The sequence below is a fragment of the Schistocerca americana genome, chromosome 5 (assembly GCF_021461395.2).
Source record: "Schistocerca americana isolate TAMUIC-IGC-003095 chromosome 5, iqSchAmer2.1, whole genome shotgun sequence".
Classification (NCBI taxonomy): Eukaryota; Metazoa; Arthropoda; class Insecta; order Orthoptera; family Acrididae; genus Schistocerca; species Schistocerca americana.
The window spans coordinates 49,353,241-49,373,682 of record NC_060123.1 but is presented as its reverse complement, the minus strand read 5'-3'; the positions used below and the strand labels follow the sequence as shown (position 1 = coordinate 49,373,682).

Genomic DNA, 20,442 nt, shown 5'->3' with positions numbered 1-20,442 from the left:
AGTCTTTAAAGGTACCGGCTGGCAGTACTAGAGTTACAACGAGAGAAATCGCACAGTAAACCCAGGTTCGGTGCGGGCAACTGTGGGCTTGAACCACTGGTCATCCTGCGTAAATTAGTTAATCACCCAATCAGTGTTAGTGGATCGTGTAATGTAGTAAAATAGGCGCAGAAGAGAATCGTACCGTTTCAAAGTTGCTGCTGTAGAAGGATGTTGAAAATAAAGTGGGCTAATAAGATAAGGAAAGAAGGAGTTCTCCGCAGAATTTTAAAAGGAACATATTGAAAACACTGGTAAGACGAAGGGACAAGATGATAGGGCATGTATTAAGACACTAGGAAATAACTTCCACGGTACTAGAGAGAGCTGTAGAGAGTAAAAACTGTAGAGGAAGACAGAGACTGGAATACAGTCAGCAAATAATTGAGGACCTGGGATGGGAGTGTGAGCCCGAGATGATTTACGGTGGATATCTTACTGAAATATGTTTTTGCCTTAAGGATGCCAAAGTAATCTACCTTTCTCAAAATGCATTCACTGGATTTGTATATCCTCTCGAACTTTAGTTTTAGGCATGACTCGTTCTCAAAAACGCCGAATAAGTTACATTAAAAATGCAGCAATTTGGAACCTTGTCCAGTCTTAGATAAATTTCTGCCGACGCCCATGGTGGCAGCAAATAAGACACTACTATTGATCTCGTACACTTCGAGCCCGTAAGTCGATAAAACAATCATTGTTTGTGATCGGATACGGGCGTGGAATGCAGCTTTTGGTCATTCTAGACGTGGATATTGTGTTAGTTGTGAAGACCATCATGACTGATAGAGACCTCATCCGTGGAAAACGCAACTGTAGCAAACTCAGCATTGCATTACTACTATGCTTTACCCACTGACAGGTCTGAATCTTGAAATCAAAATCATTTGGTCGTATTGTAGGCCACAATTTTTTAAAGATCGGGGTGTAACTGGTAGCCCACCATTATACAGTCTTAGTACGAGTGCTCCTTTCAAGTGCACATTATACGGGTGTTCACTAACGATCCTTTTCACACATAATCCAAAACACCATCCACTCAAAGTCTACGTCACAACATTACTTTATCGAGTATCTTCAACTACCAGTTTAACGTACGTTTTTATACACGTCAATCTATTTCTTCTTGGGAAACTCTTCTCTGTACATTCGCTTGGTCTCGGAGCATAAACTGGTGCGCCGACCTCGTATTAATTTCACACAGGGGAAATTCAAGCAACGAAAAATATTCCATCGTAGATTAACCACTCATGAATGGTAAACCGCATCTTGGGTACATCACAGACAGCTGTGTAATGTTTTTCAATGTACCGCCGTTAACTTTGATGAGGTACTCTGTTCTCTGGTATGAAATATGAGCTTCCACTACTACTACTACTACTACTACCACTACTACTATGTGATCAGGCCCAGTGGACCGCACGCATCTACAAGTCTCCTCCTCCACTGTATTCTATCCATTGCTGCTATCCGCCATTCGTCTACAACTATTGACATTTGGTTTAAATCTTCATGGAGTCCATCCCTCCAACGCTTCTTGGGTCTCCCTGGCGGTCTCTTTCCTGTAGGTGTGAAATCCAGGAGCTTCCGATGCCATCTGTGATCCTCCATCCGGGCCACATGGCCGCCCCACTGCGTTCCTTTGGGTTTGACAGTTGGTGCTATGTTGGGCTGCTGGTATAGTTCCTCAAGCTCTTGGTTGTATCTGATCCTCCATTCCCCTGTATCTGCATCCAAAACCAGACCGAAGATCTTCCGAAGCACTTTTCTCTCAAAAACAAGGAGCTTATGGAAGTCCTGTTTCCGGATACTCCATGTCTCACTGCCATATAGAACAACAGGCTGGATCAGGGTTTTGTACAGTCGAATATTGAACTGTCTGGAGAGAGATTTGGACCGAAACAGTTGTGCTAGGCTGTGGTAAGATCGGTTTCCTGCTTGTATTCTGGTATTGATCTCTGCTTCACATGAGTTCTCAGTGAAAAGTTCCCCTAGATATTTGAATTCTTGCACTCTCTTGTAGGAATGGTCTCCAACCTGCAGTGATTGTGCATGATCAGCAGTCTGGCAATGACCACGCGTCATAACGGGGTACTCTGTCTTGGCTTCGTTTATGTTTAGCCCAAATTTGCTGGCAGCCTCCTTTAGTGCTTTGGTCATTTGCTCCAACTCCTCTTCCGACCTAGAGAGTAAACAGATGTCGTCTGCATAGGCTAAGTATGCCAGTTTCTTTCCTTCGATTTCAATCCCTTCGTTCTCTTGGAAGGTCTTGCGTACGATCTTCTCGAGGCCAAAGTTGAACAGGATAGGGGACAACCCATTTCCTTGCCTGAGTCCTGTCACAATTTCAAACTCCTCAGTTACGCGATTTCCCACCTTCACCTTTGCACGTGTTTCGTTCAGACAGATCTTTATCAGATTGATGAGTTTCTCTGCTATGCCAAACTCCCTTAAAAAGTTGAGCAGGCTCTTGCGAAGTATCCAATCGTAGGCCTTCTTAAAATCAACGAATAAAATATGCTTCCATTACGCATTAAAAATTGTAACACCTAAAGTATTCATTTCGTGACCCCAGAACCCATAATTAGGACACTCTATGGTCTGTATAGTTTTCATCCTACAAGTCTGTGACAACACGAATAGAAAACTCCTTTCCTTCCTGCCGCTGGGTCCGTGGAGTAAAACTTCTCAATACAACGTAGCTTGCCGTCTGGCCCGAATTCAGAGGTGGTGCATACAGTACTTAACAAGCGCAGTCATGTCACAACGTGGGAAGGATCACCGCTGCGTTAAGCCCTCCCTCCGCCACTGTGCGAGAATTGAGGCCGGAGCTTGTTACTGCGGACAGCAAGAAAAATAGTCTGTGCCCGCCGGTAAGCTGGTGCCGTCAGAGGCAGCGGAGAACCACGCAGCGAGTTGTGTGTTGACGTTGCAGTATCGTGTTTCCTTAAACAACACTGTTCCCAGGAATATACACCAGCGCTTCATTTCCAGAAACTGTGTCAATCATAGCTTGTTTTTTTCTACCGCGACGTTTTGTAAATAGTAAATGCAGATGACAATAGATTCCGTCATTCTACATTTCCTAAAGGCGTTAGATGCTGTGTCACGTCGTCAGGTAATGACGTACATACGATAAATGTAGTATCTCCACAGATATCAAACTGGCTGGAAGAACTTTATATACAGGACGGTGCACGTTCTACAGAAGGTATGCTGAAGATTTGGTGACCCGTCGGTCACCCTGACATGTGACGAGACAGCAGCGCTCCTAGCACATGTCAAAACTATAGAGTATAGTGTCTGTGACATTAATGTGGTAACGCATCTGTACGAATAGCACCCCTTTCCCGACACGACACGCCAACAAATTATGTCTCAAAACACGCGGTTATGGGGATACATTAATTCTATGTTCATCCGAAAAAAACGTAAAATTGATGCCACTGAGATGAAAAAGAAAAATTGCGTACTAGGGCGACATCGGACGCTTAGAACTCGGCGATGAGCCAACAGGAGTTAATATCAGCCGGCCGAGGTGGCCGAGCGGTTATAGGCGCTACAGTCTGGAACCGCGCGACCGCTACGGTCGCAGGTTCGAATCCTGCCTCGGGCATGGATGTGTGTAATGTCCTTAGGTTAGTTAAGTTTAAGTAGTTCTAAGCTCTAGGGGACCGATGACCTCAGAAGTTAAGTCCCATAGTGTTCAGAGCCATTTGAAAAGGAGTGAATGTTGTATACATAGACACGTGAACAAATAAATAGTTCCACAAGCTGAGACACTGTTTCGAATAAAACAGTGACTCGCGTATACAACAAGTTTCCTTTAATTTACGTTTATGGTCACAAACTTTTTGCTAACATACTACCGATTTCGGTCTATAATCACCATCATCAGATCTGTTTTATAAAAACAAAGTCCTAAGTTTCCTTTAATTTACGTCTAAGGTCACAAACTTTTTGTAAACAGATTACCGGTTTCGGTCTATAATGACAGATCTGATGATGGTCATTATAGACCAAAACCGGTAATCTGTTAACAAAACGTTTGTGACCATAGACGTAAATTAAAGGAAACTTATTGAAATAAATAGTTTGTTCACCAGGTTATGGCCCCTGCTGCAGTTGTTTAAATCGGCAAATTTCGCTAGTAGACGGTTTTCGTGCCACTGTCGCCTTCTACCAACGTTTGCGTTCTAACAGTGTGTAGTACAGACGTAGCCAGTGAGCAATACTTATCTCCGCAGTCCTTCAAAGAGGTAAGCGATTTCCCTCACTCTCCCCATGTACGTGAGCACGTGATCCGCAACTTCGCGCTCAGACTGGACACACGATTCTCTTTGTTCTTCTATTACACCAATGGCGAAATGCCATTGCGGAGTAGCCAAAACTTTCACTGGTCATGCCCTGCAGACCCGGAGCAAGCAGAGCGTCGGCGGAAATTTCCAAAAATGCGTTCCGGGCGGAATGGAATACGAGCGCTTCTGTCTCTCTCCCACCAATCTCTTTCGCGGTTCGGATTGAAACCAATCGCCTGCCGGATCCAACACGCGGGCAGCCGGTTGCTCCATCTATATTCAACAGAAACGAAAACGACATTGGGCATGTCCCAGGGAAACGCAGTAACTCCTATATTTTTCTCAATACGCATTCGTAGATCCTCGGAAAGCATTCGAGACAGTGCCCCACTGCAGATGTCCGATCGTAGGGAATAGGTCCTCAGATACGTGGTGGCTCGGAAACTCCTTAACTAACAGAAACCACTACGTTGTTCGTCAGACACAAGACTACTGTTTGGAGTACCCCAGGACCTCTCTTATTCTCCTCGCAGGGCATTCAATAAGTAATGCAACACTTTTTTTCCACCGCAAGTTTCGATTAAAAATGCGGAATTCGCTGTGAGACATCGTAAAGTATTCGCGCTTCCGACTCTAGGATTTCATAAACTTCCGTTTGGTGGCATCATTAATTACTCTACTCCGTCTGAACAGGCCTTAGAAGGACCCATGGCACTGACCGGCCGCCGTGTCATCCTCAGCCCACAGGCGTCACAGGATGCGGATATGGAGGGGCATGTGGTCAGCACACCACTCTCCCGGCCGTATGCCAATTTACGAGACCGGAGCCGCGACTTCTCAATCAATTAGTTCCTCAGTTTACCTCACAAGGGCTGAATGCAACTCGCTTGCCAATAGCGCTCGGCAGACCGGTTGGTCACCCATCCAAGTGCTAGCCCAGCCCGACTGCGCTTAACTTCGGTGTTCTGACGGGAACCGGTGGTACCACTGCGGCAAAGCCGTTGGCTCGGCATCAGCAATACGTAGGTTTCAAAATAGCGTTTCTAAAGGAGGTGCGTCCCAAGCAGAGAGCTGTTACTGAGCTTCATTTGGCAGAGAGCCAGAGCATCGTAGGTATTCACAGACGCTTCCAGAACGTCTTCGGAGACCTGGCAGTGAACAAAAACATGGTGGGTCGTTGGCCGAGGCGTCTGTCATCATCGCAACAGGGTCACGCAAACCTGCCCAATCTAGTCAGCCGGCACAGTAGCTCAGCGTGTTCGGTCAGAGGGTAAGCTGCCCTCTGTAATAAAAGAACATTTAATGGAACGACGACGAACTTGAACAAGCGTCATGGGACGTTCACCCCGAACAAATAGAACGAACAATACGAACAAAATGAGATAAAAAAGTGGCACAGACAGCTGTCAATCTTGCACTGTCGGAACGTGTGTACTCTGATTGGAGGTGATCGATGGATCACAGTCAACTACTTCGCTGCTCAAGTAAACGTCTCTGTTTGTTGTACCGACACACTCGTTCACCAATTGGTGTACTCAAAGGTTTGTGCCAGGCAGATTCTTCGCCGCCCAACAGAAAGCCATAAAGAGCAACGAAGGACCATCTGTTCGGAATTTCTTGCGCTTTACGAGGCTGATGGTGAGCATTCTGTGTCGAACATTGTCAAAAGGGATGAAACATGGCTTCATTACTTCGAACCGGAAACGTAACGGCAATCTGTGTAGTGTCGCCACACACCCTCTACTCGAAAGAAAAAATTCAAAGTGGCACCCTCAGCAGGTAAGATCATGGCGATGGTCTTGTGTGACTGTAACGAGGTTATTTTGTTGGATATCCTCCGCCATGGTGCAGCTATCAACTGTAATGTGTATTGTGCTGTCCTCAGGAAACTAACGAAACAACTTCAGCGTGTTCGTCGCAACATGCGAACGAACTTCCCCTTCTCCACGACAACACAAGGCCTCACGCAAGTCTGCACACCCGAAAGGAGCTCACAGAATTTCATTTGACTGCCCTTCCTCATACACGCTGTGGCACGTATCTAGCACATTCTGACTTCTATTTCTTTGGCTCAATGAGGGATGCACTCTGCGGGAAAAAGTACGTGAATTATGGGGAGGTTGTTGATGCAGAAAGACGTTGGCTTCGATGTCTACCAGTAGAGTGGTACCACGGAGGCAAACACCCCCTCCCAGTTAGGTGGCGTAAGGCTGACGCCCTGAAAAGAGATCATGTTAGAAACAGGGATCTGTAGCCAAAATAATAATATGGTATATTGGAATCCTGAATAAAAGTAACCTGGTTTAGGGAGAAATATGTCTTGCATTACTTATTGAACGCTACTCGTATATTCTCGTGTGTAAATGATCTCATGGAAAATGGTGACCAGCAGTCTGCGACTGTTTGCTGACGATTCTGTGGTGTACGGGAAGGCGTCGTAGTTGTGTGACTGTACGGGGATTCAAGATGACTTAGACAAAATTCCTAGTTGGATGATGAACGCCAGCTTGCTCTGAATGTAGAAAAATATGGTTAAGGCAGGCGAGTCCGAAAAAGAATCCTCTTAGAATGCAGCGTTAGTGGTGTATTGCTTGAGACAGCCGCGTAGATTCAGTATCTATGTCTAATATCGCAAAGTGGTATGAAATGGAAAGAGCACCAAGTAAGTGTGACGTCGGTGGCATTCTTTACGTCATATACAAAAAAAATTACATATATATATTTTATATATTTTTATTTTTAATTTATCAGCATGCTTCTTTCTCTCAGGGATATTGTCTTTTCTTATCACTTTTACTTACGTGCATAAGTAAATATGAAACGGGTTCTTAAAGGGCCTCAGTTATTCATGTACCAACTTTAGATTTTGAACGTGATGACTAAAATACAGTTGCCGTTAACTGAATTGAATGTAATTTTGTTAGTTTCTATTTATTGACTGCAAAGCAAGGCCTGAGAGAATTTCGATTGTTGCCGTGGAGCGGCCAAGATAAATCTTACTGAACTCATGGAATTTGATAGTTTAAAAACATGAACTTTAACGTAAATTAATTATCTGTTGCAATTTAAAAAGGTTCTTATAAGAAATCTCTCGCATTTACAGTTACTGTTAACACTGAAAAATAAATTAATACTTCGGCGCGTAATGGCCGACCAGAGGCTGCATCGCAAGATGAGCTTCTCGCAGCGCAAATTACTGCAAAAATGCTTATTAAAAATAGTTATCCACTGCGAGCATTTGAGGTGACAACTATTACAAAGAAATTCATTTTGTAATAATAATAACAAGTTTATTTTAGCAATAAATACAAATAATTCACATACAATATGTGTAGCCGCTCAATGGCTGCCTTCCGTATAGCGAAACAAAACAGTGTGTGTACCACAAAATACGTCCTTCCTCCTCGGGCGTACAATCGCGTCTCTTTTGATCCTTTTTTATTTTCATAGACATTAAATAACGATGCTATCACTGCATATCAGTTGTTTTAAGAACATTAACTATATCTTTTACACTAATTATATTCATAAAATATGTAAACTACGATTTACAACCGCTAAAAATGTCAATATTTATGTGACGTACCGTCACATAAGGAAGGCTTCGGTTTACTGGAAAAATTCTTAGGAAGTGTACCTCATTTGTAAAGGACATCTCGTAGAAACGCTGGTACGACCATTTCTTAAGTAATGTTCGAGTTTTGGTGTCCCCGTCACGTCGGATTCAAGGAATACATCTTAGTGATTCAGAGACTTGTTGCCAGGTTTATTACCGGTAGGTTCGATCAACACGTGAGTCTTAAGGAAATGCTGCGTGAGAGCAAATTGGCAGCTTTGGAGGGAAGACTAAGTTCTTTTCTTGAAACACAATTGATAAATTTAGAGAACCAACATTTGCGGCTCACTGCAGAACTATTCTATTGCCGCCAATGTATACGTCGCGTAGGGACCGGGAAGACAAGCGAGTTTCATGCTCGTCTGGAGGCAGGTAGACAGTCGTTTTTCCTCGCTCCGTTCGCGAGTGGAACAGCAAACGGAATGACTAATAGTGGTACAAGCTACTCTCCGTTGTGCGCCGTTTAGTTGTTTGTTGGTTATGTATGTAGATGTAGAAATGATTTGTCAGACAGTGTCAGCAGCAATATCACATTGTTCACTGATAATGCTGTTGTGTACAGTAATGTATCGTCGTTGGCTGATCGTAAGGAAATGCAGACAGATTAGTACAAAATATTCACTTGACGAAATGAATGGCAGCTGTCTTAAAATGTAGATAAATGGAAGACAATGCCTATAACGAAAGAGTCAAATTACAAGATTAGCCAGAACACCTGGTGCACCTCGTTCAAATATTTGAGGACAACACTAATTAGTTATATGAAATGAGCCGAATACGTAAAATTTGTAATCGGTAACGTAAATGGAAGATGCGAATTTCCTGGAAGGACTTTGGGTAACTGCAGTGCATCTGATTTTAATATGCTACTGGGATCAGTTCTTAAGTATTGCACCATCGTTTGAATTCCTTTTCAAGTAGACACAGGAGCAGAAATCGAACGATCGTGACGGATCGATGTATCCCACACGAATGTGTAACAGTATCTTGAAAGTACATGTTTTGGAGGTAAAAAAATGAGGTGTCGTTTTTGTAGTGAAACACTCCTGCATTAAATTGTCCAAATTGTCACCAGATCAAATTTCTTTATTTCCAAATAACCAGTATCGGCCCAGCTACACGTCTTCAGTTCTATTACAAAAAATTGAATTGCAATTGGTTCAAACTAAAAATGGTGTAATTATTATTTTTAGAAAGCTTCAAAATGCTTAGGAAATTAGTTACAATACAAGGGTTGCCCATAGTACGATTTGTTAAAGTTACAGAGCAACGCGCAGAACACGGAACTGGAAATTCACTGTCAAAAGTAACCATACAGCAGCCTACTGAGGCTTTATAAAACTGTTATAAGGAACCTGTTTGGTGCAGCATCTGCAGCGATGAAAGCCACCCTCTATCTCTATAAAGTGAAATGATGTTATTTGTAAAAAATATTCCAACTATAGCATATGAAACATATGTGGAATTTAATATCAGTGAATTATTTCAGGCCGGCTGGTGTGTCCGACCGGCTCTAGGCGCTTCAGTCAGGTTCGAATCCTGCCTCGGTCTTGGATGTGTGTGATGTCCTTAGGTTAGTTAGGTTTAAGTAGTTCTAAATTCTAGGGTACTGATGATCTCAGATGTTGAGTCCCATAGTGCTCAGAGCCATTTGAACCTTTTTTTAAAATTATTTCGAAAGAACTTCATCAAAATTTGTCAGAAATTAAAATTTTAATCTATTTTTTTATAAGTATCGAAACTGACTGCCTGATGACGAATATGTCTTTAATAAACTCCAAATAGATATTCTGTATTCGATGAAGGTAGGGCGAAAATTCTACTAGTACTATCTTATATGTTGCACAGAGGTAATGAGAATATGAGAGATTCATTGAAGGAAGCAAGATTAGGTTTTAACGCCCCGTCGACAGTGAGGTCATTAGAGGCGAAGAACAGGCTGGGATTGGGCTAGTATTGGGAATGAAATTGGCCGGCACTGGCCTAAAGAGATTTTGGGAAGCTACAGAAGACTTAAATCTGGAAACTCGGCCAGAGGTTCGAACTGTGACCTTACCGACCATGAGTGAAGCGTGTTGCCGCTATACGAAATGTTTCGGTAAGAGAGATTCCCTTTGGTACAAAAAATGTTAGACAGTTGTAAAGTGTTACGCTGAAAGTAAGACTTTGTGTCTCAGCTCGGTGACACCTGTTCCCTGGGAGACTGAATTAAGTTTCTGGCGGCGCCCCTTCCAGACAGCCTCAACAGCAGCACAAAAATCGTCAATTTCGTTGTATTTTTACTCTGCAATTTATCGACAGACATCCGCACGAATTGGGCCACTGACTTTTCCTGAAAAATCTGCTAATCTGTTAATATACAGGGTGGTCCATTGATCGTGACCGGGCCATATTTCTGACGAAATAAGCGTCAAACGAAAAAACTAAAAAGAACGAAACTTACATCTACATCTACATCTACATTGATACTCCGCAAGCCACCCAACGGTGTGTGGCGGAGGGCACTCTACGTGCCATTGTCATTACCTCCCTTTCCTGTTCCAGTCGCGTATGGTTCGCGGGAAGAACGACTGTCTGAAAGCCTCCGTGCGCGCTCTAATCTCTCTAATTTTACATTCGTGATCTCCTCGGGAGGTACAAGTAGGGGGAAGCAATATATTCGGTACCTCATCCAGAAACGCACCCTCTCGAAACCTGGCGAGCAAGCTACACCGCGATGCAGAGCGCCTCTCTTGCAGAGTCTGCCACTTGAGTTTATTAAACATCTCCGTAACGCTATCACGGTTACCAAATAACCCTGTGACGAAACGCGCCGCTCTTCTTTGGATCTTCTCTATCTCCTCCGTCAGACCGATCTGGTACGGATCCCACACTGATGAGCAATACTCAAGTATAGGTCGAACGAGTGTTGATGTAAGCCACCTCCTTTGTTGATGGACTACATTTTCTAAGCACTCTCCCAATGAATCTCAACCTGGTACCCGCCTTACCAACAATTAATTTTATATGATCATTCCACTTCAAATCGTTCCGCACGCATACTCCCAGATATTTTACAGAAGTAACTGCTACCAGTGTTTGTTCCGCTCTCATATAATCATACAATAAAGGATCCTTCTTTCTATGTATTCGCAATACATTACATTTGTCTATGTTAAGGGTCAGTTGCCACTCCCTGCACCAAGTGCCTATCAGCTGCAGATCTTCCTGCATTTCGCTACAATTTTCTAACGCTGCAACTTCTCTGTATACTACAGCATCATCCGCGAAAAGCCGCATGGAACTTCCGACACTATCTACTAAGTCATTTATATATATTGTGAAAAGCAATGGTCCCATAACACTCCCCTGTGGCACGCCAGAGGTTACTTTAACGTCTGTAGACGTCTCTCCATTGATAACAACATGCTGTGTTCTGTTTGCTAAAAACTCTTCAATCCACCCACACAGCTGGTCTGATATTCCGTAGGCTCTTACTTTGTTTATCAGGCGACAGTGCGGAACTGTATCGAACGCCTTCCGGAAGTCAAGAAAAATAGCATCTACCTGGGAGCCTGTATCTAATATTTTCTGGGTCTCATGAGCAAATAAGGCGAGTTGGGTCTCACACGATCGCTGTTTCCGGAATCCATGTTGATTCCTACATAGTAGATTCTGGGTTTCCAGAAATGACATGATACGCGAGCAAGAAACATGTTCTAAAATTCTACAAGAGATCGACGTAAGAGATATAGGTCTATAGTTTTGCGCATCTGCTCGACGACCCTTCTTGAAGACTGGGACTATCTGTGCTCTTTTCCAATCATTTGGAACTCTCCGTTCCTCTAGAGACTTGCGGTACACGGCTGTTAGAAGGGGGGCAAGTTCTTTCGCGTACTCTGTGTAGAATCGAATTGGTATCCCGTCAGGTCCAGTGGACTTTCCTCTGTTGAGTGATTCCAGTTGCTTTTCTATTCCTTGGACACTTATTTCGATGTCAGCCATTTTTTCGTTTGTGCGAGGATTTAGAGAAGGAACTGCAGTGCGGTCTTCCTCTGTGAAACAGCTTTGGAAAAAGGTGTTTAGTATTTCAGCTTTACGCGTGTCATCCTCTGTTTCAATGCCATCATCATCCCGTAGTGTCTGGATATGCTGTTTCGAGCCACTTACTGATTTAACGTAAGACCATAACTTCCTAGTATTTTCTGTCAAGTCGGTACGTAGAATTTTACTTTCGAATTCAATGAACGCTTCACGCATAGCCCTCCTTACGCTAACTTTGACATCGTTTAGCTTCTGTTTGTCTGAGAGGTTTTGGCTGCGTTTAAACTTGGAGTGGAGCTTATCTACCTTGAAGGGGGAAACTAGATGGCGCTATGGTTGGCCCGCTAGATGGCACTGCCATAGGGAAAATGGATATCAACTGCGGTTTTTTTTTGTAAATAGGAACCCCCCCCCCCATTTTTATTACATATTCGTGTAGTACGTAAAGAAATATGAATGTTTTCACTGGAGCACTTTTTTCGCTTTGTGATAGATGGCGCTGTGATAGCCACAAACATATGGCTCTCAATTTTACACGAACAGTTGCTACCTGGTAGGATTTTTAAATTAAAATACAGAACGTAGGTAGGTTTCAACATTTATTTTGGTTGTTCCAATGTGATACATGTACCTTTGTGAACTTATAATTTCTGAGAAAGCATGCTGTTACAGCTTGATTACCTGTAAATACCACATAAATGCAATAAATGCTTAAAATGATGTCCGTCAACCTCAATGCATTTGTCAATACGTGTAACGACATTCCTCTCAACAGCGAGTATTTCGCGTTCCGTAAAGTTCGCACATGCATTGACAATGCGGTGGCGCATGTTGTCAGGCGCTGTTGGTGGATGACGATAGCAAATATCCTTCAACCTTCACACAGAAAGAAATCCGGGGACGTCAGATCCGGTGGACGTGCGGGCCATGGTATGGTGCTTCGACGACCAATGCACCTGTCATGAAATATGCTATTCAATACCGCTTCAATCGCACGCGAGCTGTGCCGGACATCCATTATGTCGGAAATACATCGCCATTCTGTCATGCAGTGAAACATCTTGTAGTAACATCGGTAGAACATTACGTAGGAAATCAGCATACATTGCACCATTTAGATTGCCATCGATAAAGTGGGGGCCAATTATACTTCCTCCCATAATGCCTCACCATACATTAACCCGCGAAGGTCGCTGATGTTCCACTTGTCGCTGCCATCGTGGATTTTCCTTTGCCCAATGGTGCATATTATGCCGGTTTACGTTACCGTTGTTGGTGAATGACGCTTCGTCGCTAAATAGAACGCGTGCAAAAAATCTCTCATCGTCCCGTAATTTCTATTGTGCCCAGTGGCAGAGCTGTACAGGACGTTCAAAGTCGTCGCCATCCAATTCCTGGTGCATAGAAATATGGTACGGGTGCAATCGATGTAGATGTAGCGTTCTAAACACCGACGCTTCTGAGGTTCTCGATTCTCGCGCAATTTGTCTGCTACTGATGTGCGGATCAGTCGCGACAGCATCTAAAACACCTACTTGTGCATAATCATTTGTTGCAGGTCGTGGTCGACGTTTCGCATGTGGCTGAACACTTCCTGTTTCCTTAAATAACGTAACTATCCGGCGAACGGTCCGGACACTTGGATGATGTCGTCCAGGATACCGAGGAGCACACATAGCACACGCCCGTTGGGCATTTTGATCACAATACCCATATATCACCACGATATGGACCTTTTCCGCGATTGGTAAACTATCCATTTTAACACGGGTAATGTGTCACGAAGCAAATACCGTCCGCACTGGCGGAATGTTTCGTGACACCACGTACTTATACGTTTGTGACTATTAGAGCGCCATCTATCACAAAGCGGAAAAAGTGGTCCAACTAAAACAGTCATATTTCTTTACGTACTACACGAATATGTAATAAAAAATTGGGGTTCCTATTTTAAAAAACGCAGTTGATACCCGTTTGACCTATGGCAGCGCCATCTAGCGGGCCAACCATAGCGCCATCTGGTTTCCCCCTTCAAGCTAGACGAGTTTCGTTCTTTGTAGTTTTTTCGTTTGATGCTTATTTCGTGAGATATTTGGCCCGGTCACTATCAATGGACCACCCTGTGTAATAGGGCAGCCGCGTAGCTCTAATTATCACCCGGAGAAAATAAAGTTCCATAATTTATTTTGCGTTTGGTAGTAGGTGCGTGCCTGCAGTCGTGGCACTGACTGAAATCCCCGGGCGAGAGTAGTGCCGCAGTATGACGCTAGACGAATGGAAACAAAATGATGCAACTCACTTACACTCAGGTGGCATAAGTCATGGGATAGCGATATGCACATATACACTGCTGGCCACCGTAAATGCAACACCCTCAAGGAAGCATCCGAATCAAGTGAAATTTACACCATGGGTTTGCAGCGATGAGATATGCAACTGATTAGAATTTCAGCGCAGACGCACATCACGCGCGCCTGTGGCGCCACCTCATAGCGCCATTTAAGGCTTGGCGATTTCGACGAGTGTACGTTCGGCACGTGTGTTTACCTTGTGGTTGTTTCACAAGACGATCAGTTATGCCTCGTAGACAACAGCGAACATCGTTTGATCAAGTATCCGAGTTCGACAGAGGAAGGATAGTGGCTTACCGAGATTGTGGATTATCATACAGAGAAATCGCTAGTCGTGTTGGACGAAACCAAACAACTGTAATGCGGATATGTGACCGTTGGATGCAGGAGGGTACGACGGACCGACGTGGTCGATCGCATTCACCTCGATGCACCACTGCACGTGCTGATAGGCAAATTGTGCGCATGGCAGTGACGGATCGCTCAGTGACATCCCGAACCATAGCACAGCACATTGCGTCTGTAACGCATCATCCAGTGTCTGCGCGTACCATTCGACGCCGTTTACAGCAGAGTGGTCTGTCCGCAAGACGTCCATTGCTTCGTCTACCATTGACGCAGAACCACAGACGTCTCCGTCGCCAATGGTGTGATGACAGACGGATGTGGACGGCAGAATGGAATGACGTTGTCTTTACTGACGAGGCACGCTTCTGTCTGCAGCGCCACGATGGTCGGATTCGAGTGTAGAGACACCGTGGAGAGAGGATTCTGGACAGCTGCATTGTGCACCGCCACACTGGTCTTGCACCGGGTATTATGGTATGGGGCGGTATTGGATATTACACTCGCACGCCTCTAGTACGCATTGCCGGTACTTTAAATAGCCGGCGCTACATATCCGAGGTGCTGGAGCCAGTTGTCCTTCCTTACCTTCAGGGTTCGGCCACAGCCATATTTCAACAGGATAATGCGCGACCACACGTGGCACGCATTGTCCAAAGGTTCTTCGTCAATAACCAGATTGAAGTGCTTCCCTGGCCGGCTCGCTCTCCGGGTCTTTCGCCGATAGAAAACATGTGGTCCACGGTTGCTCAACGAGTGACCCAGATTACATCCCCAGCTGCCACACCAGATGATCTTTGGCAACGTGTGGAAGCTGCTTGGGCTGCTGTACCCCAGGAACACATCCAACGTCTCTTTGACTCAATGCCGAGACGTGTGGCAGCGGTGATCTCCAACAATGGCGGCTACTCTGGCTACTGATTCTGGCAGGATGTCTGTAAACGTAATCATTTGATACTTGGTCAACATGTTATCTACAAAATAAATTTTGTTGTGCTACCTCTTGTCTTTCTTGGTGTTGCATTTACGGTGGCCAGCAGTGTACAAATGCCGGTGGTATCAGGTATAAGAGGGTAGTGCGTTGGCGGAGCTGTCATTTGTATCCTAGTAATTCATGTGAAAAATCTTCCGAAGTGATTGTGGCTTCACGACGAGTATTAACAGAGTCTGAACGCGGAATGTTAGGTGGAGCTAGACGCCTAGGATATTCCATTTCGGAAATCGTTAGAGATTTCAGTATAACGATATCAACAGTGTCAAGAGTGTGCTGGGCATTACCTCTCACCACGGACAACGCAGTGGCCGGCGGCCTTCTCTTAAAGACCGAGACCAGCGACGTTTGCTTAGAGTTATCAGCGCTGGTAGACAAGCGAAACTGTATGACATAACCGCAGAAATCGGTGTGGAACACACGACGAACGCATCCGTTACGACAGGTCGGCGAAATTTGGCGCAAAGGACTATGGCAGCAGATGACCAACGCGATTGTCTATGCTGACAGCGCGACATAGCCTGCAGCTCCTCTCCTGGACTCGTGACCACATCGGTTGAACCCTAGACGATTGGGAGACCATGGCTTGGTGAGATGAGTCCCGATATCAGTTGATAAGAGCTGATGGTAGGGTTCGAGTGTGGCGTAGACCCTACTAAACCATAGACCCAAGTTGTCAACAAGACACTGTGGCTCCATAACGGCGCAGGCTGTGTTTAAATGGAATAGACTCGGTCGTCTGCTCCAATCGAACCGATCCTTGACTTGAAATGGTTATGTTCGGCTACTAGGAGGCAGTTTGAAGCCAGTCACAGACTTCATGTTTCCAAAAAACAATGTGGCATGCCACTGGGCCAGTATTCGCGATTGGCGTGTAGAACATTCTGGACAGTTGAAGTGAATGACTTGGCGACCCAGACCGCCCGACATGAACCTCATCGAACATTTATGGGACGTAATCGAGAAGTCAGTTCGTGCACAAAATCCTGCATCGGCGATACCGTCCCGATTACAGAGTGCTGTAGAGGCAGGAACGGTCAGTGTTTCTGCAGAGGACTTCCATCGGCTTGACGAGTCCATCTCACGTCGAGCTGCTGCAGAGTGCCAGGCGATAGTATGTCCGTAAAGCTATTAGGAGATATCCCCTGACTTTTTGTCACCTCAAACTAGTGGAATATAGAACAGTTACTGGTTTCCTGTATCTGAAGGAGAACATCGTTGCAGCAATCCATTCACAGTTGCTGGACGTATACATCAATATACCATCATATGGAACACTGGTTAGGTGACGCAGATGCATCCAGTGTGGTCAAAAGTTTGAGCGACGCAGAAAGGCCATCTCTCCTGAGGAACCAGATTTTCCAAGAGAACTGGAAGTCCTGGTGTCACAATCTGGACGATTGTGGAAAAAGTCAAAATCTGTCATGGATTGGTTCTCAATATCCGGCAAAACATGCTGAACATAACAAAGGCCTCCGCCCATTGGGTTCGAAGACTGCTCAGACCCGTTCAGACGTCCCACCGAACCGAAGCAGCAGCAGAAATGTTGCAGCTGTGTAAAAATATCTTCCTTCTACGCTCAGAAGGCGGGGTGGGGGGAGGGGGAGGGCTAGCAGAGCCACCCATGTTTGAGGTCAGAATGGCCACTTGGAATCTGTGAAGCGCCCTTGACGCTAGTAAAGCATTATTAAAGTGCAATCATTTATCGACTGTGTTTACAATTCGTTGCTTTCCTGCACCAGAAATGGCTGATGCTTCCCTCAGCTGTGTGTTGGATTGTATCTGACACCTGTTTTGTCCTCTCAACAACTGCATTCCCCGGCAGTGGTGTTAACAACCTCGGCACCGTAGCAGGTTGCCAGCTCGCAGGTGCCGGCCATGCTCAGCGTGAGAATTTGGTCTGATGCCGGCTTTTGGAGTGTTCTCAGTTCTCACTCCAAATTCTACGATGACCCTTGACGCCCCACCGCAATGTATCTGGTGTCACTAGTCGTGTCTTCAGTTGATGTCCTCCCTACCAACCTGACAGGTTTCAACACCCGGTGATGCCTGGGTGATTAACGGTAATGCGGATCCGCAAGAGGCCTTATTGTTGACTTTTGAAGTTCGGTGCTGGCAGGACTCTGTGGCTTGGCGTTGTTGGAAGACAGTCAGTTTCTTCATCAGTAGATGGTAGGTAGCAAGCAACATGTAGTTTATCAGGTGAATACCATCATCATATTTGGCTAGTTTATACACTGTTCTGGAGCATCTAGGACATATATTTATTACAGTGTCGTAGTCATAGAATCGAGTACTATTACTGTGAAAGCCATCGATCCCAATGATCCACTGATGAGAGCTGGAAAACCGGAGCAATTAAAGCACTTTGGCGTGAGGCTTGGTTAATAATGAGTGCATGAGTTCCCCTCGTTCTGCCAAATATTCTCACACTTTTAACTGCTGTACCAGGTCCTCAGTTTGTGTAAGAGCCCTTTTGTGCGGTGTCTTACAAGGTAACGAATATGCTTGTCTCTCTCCGCTTGCTTTCCATTGCAGTGTTCTCTCTGCTGAGTGCGTATTTCTCACTCACATAGTGTCGTAATGTGTCGATGGCCTGACCAACCTGAGACATGCCGGTACGCTTCCTGCTTCAGTCTCTGTCCCGGGTTTAATTTCATGTTGTCTGTTGCAGTTTGAATGATTCTTAATAAGAATCGCTAATTTCATATCCATTACTGTTCTGTGTCGTAACAGCACAATCACCATGGACAAATGCCGTGTGTATCGTTATGGCCTTGAGACAAATGACCTAAGCATGCAGGGCAAACATGTGGATTCACCATTGCCCATAAAAGGGGAAGACCCAACCATCAGACGGCAAAGTGATGACATCTACAGAATGAGGCAGAGGTGATTTTCGAGGTCCAACCTTTCCTGAAAAGTGAAAACGCAGATTTCTTCTGTGTAAATTTTCACCAAGTTATTCATCGTTGAGAAGAAACTGTCACATTGCTAAATGAATGTCTACAGAAAGATAACCTTCATTAACTTTCACGACCAAGATCGGTATGACTACCAATCATGACACACTTCCATTAAAAAAATAAAGTCTAGCTTAATGTCTGTATCTCGGTGATTAATAAGGCTGCGAATACGCACAGGTCTTTGTTTCGTGAGTCTCTGTCACGATTTCTCTCGGCAGAAAACGTTACAAACGTGTTTAACAAGCGAAGTGTTACTCTCTAACTCAGCTGTATTTCAAACGCTCTAATCTGAAATGTGAAAGGTTTTGTTAGAGTAAGAGATGGCATTTTGAGCTGCCGGAAACGTGAAATTCCTTTAGTTAAATTTGTGATTGGGTTGGCTAGTGTGGTCTTGCCATGAACAAGATAAACATCGCTTAGCTCCTGATTATCACCAACGCCTTTTCGAATGGATAGGAAAAGAGACAATAGAGATGGCTTACGACACTTCGGAGGCTGTAAACGCGTGAAGTGGACAACGGCGCAGGTATAATTATACAAGTTGCGAAATGATGGGCTTGCTAATGTGCACAACAGCGGCAGACCGAATTCACAGCTTGCCATTCATGGTGAACAAAAGAGCCCTTGCGGCTATGGCAGATACCCCACATAACTTCCATCCGCGCTCTGATTCCGTTTTACTACCAGCGCTGGAAAATTATACCACAGAAAGTGCAGGTCTCTCAAGTTGCAAAGTAATGTCGCATCAATAATGCGATGCACACAAACCTAAAGACAGCGCCACATAATGTTGTTCGTTATAGAATTTCGGTTCAAGAAAATTTTAGTTTTTGTATCCTGTTAACTCTATCAGCTATTGTATGCACGAATGTAGTGTTTACATGAGCAGTAAATCTGAAACATACCCTTAGAAAATTTTTATAAATGACTGCTGGAAAATCTCTTACGTTATTTGATTTTCAAACAGCTGAGCAGAACTGAACGTACTCAGACATTTCTCTCTTTATTTATTCTGATCAACACTAAACTAACACACAATATTTTTTTAGCGCATCGCAGTCTGACTTTGAATAATCCCAACAAAAGAATGGCCCAGACTAACAATAGCCTATACCTTTCATGAATCACTTACCTCACAAAAATCTTCGTTGCTCGAACTACTGCAACACAGCGAGCGCCAACACTGCCAGCTAAATAAAGGATTCTAACTACTGAAGGCACTAACTACGGATAGGCATGGTTAGCAAATGAAAGATTTTGATAGTGAACAAACAATGTATTTACCTTAATAATATTCAAAAGTCATCATATATGTATATATATATATATATATATATATATATATATATATATATATATATATATATATATATATATCAGTTCATGATATACAGTATTACAAATTTACTCTTTCTGATGGGCACACGTCCAAATCATCCGGTCTCAAAACTCCGCCATCTCTCTCCCCACATCCACCACTCTTGGCGGCTCACCTCCAACTGCGCAACGCTACGCGTTGTTCACATCCAGCTGCCCAACACTACAATAGCAAATATTCCAACAATGCAAACCAGCCACAGACTGCACACAGCACAGTCGGTGATTTTCATACAGAGCACTACGTGGCGTTACCAACACAAAAACCTAAACGGCCTACTTAGAAATCTTTTCCTTTTCATTCTGATATGTTGTGCAACATATCCTTCGCATTAACGCTCTTTGTGAGCAGGAACGTTCGCAGAAATGCATGTAAGAGATACCAACATTTTTAAATTTACCGTTTGTTATACAGCCGATTCGGTGAGTTTCAAAA

General features: G+C 44.3%; 1 protein-coding gene and 1 pseudogene across 1 annotated transcript in view; both read right to left on the bottom strand.

Moving 5' to 3' along the window:
- LOC124616766 (basic salivary proline-rich protein 1-like) overlaps positions 1 to 20,442 on the bottom strand; it is a 270,539-nt gene that overhangs the window by 190,001 nt on the left and 60,096 nt on the right. The gene's annotated exons all lie outside the window — the stretch shown is intronic.
- LOC124617316 lies at positions 5,226 to 5,343 on the bottom strand (annotated as a pseudogene).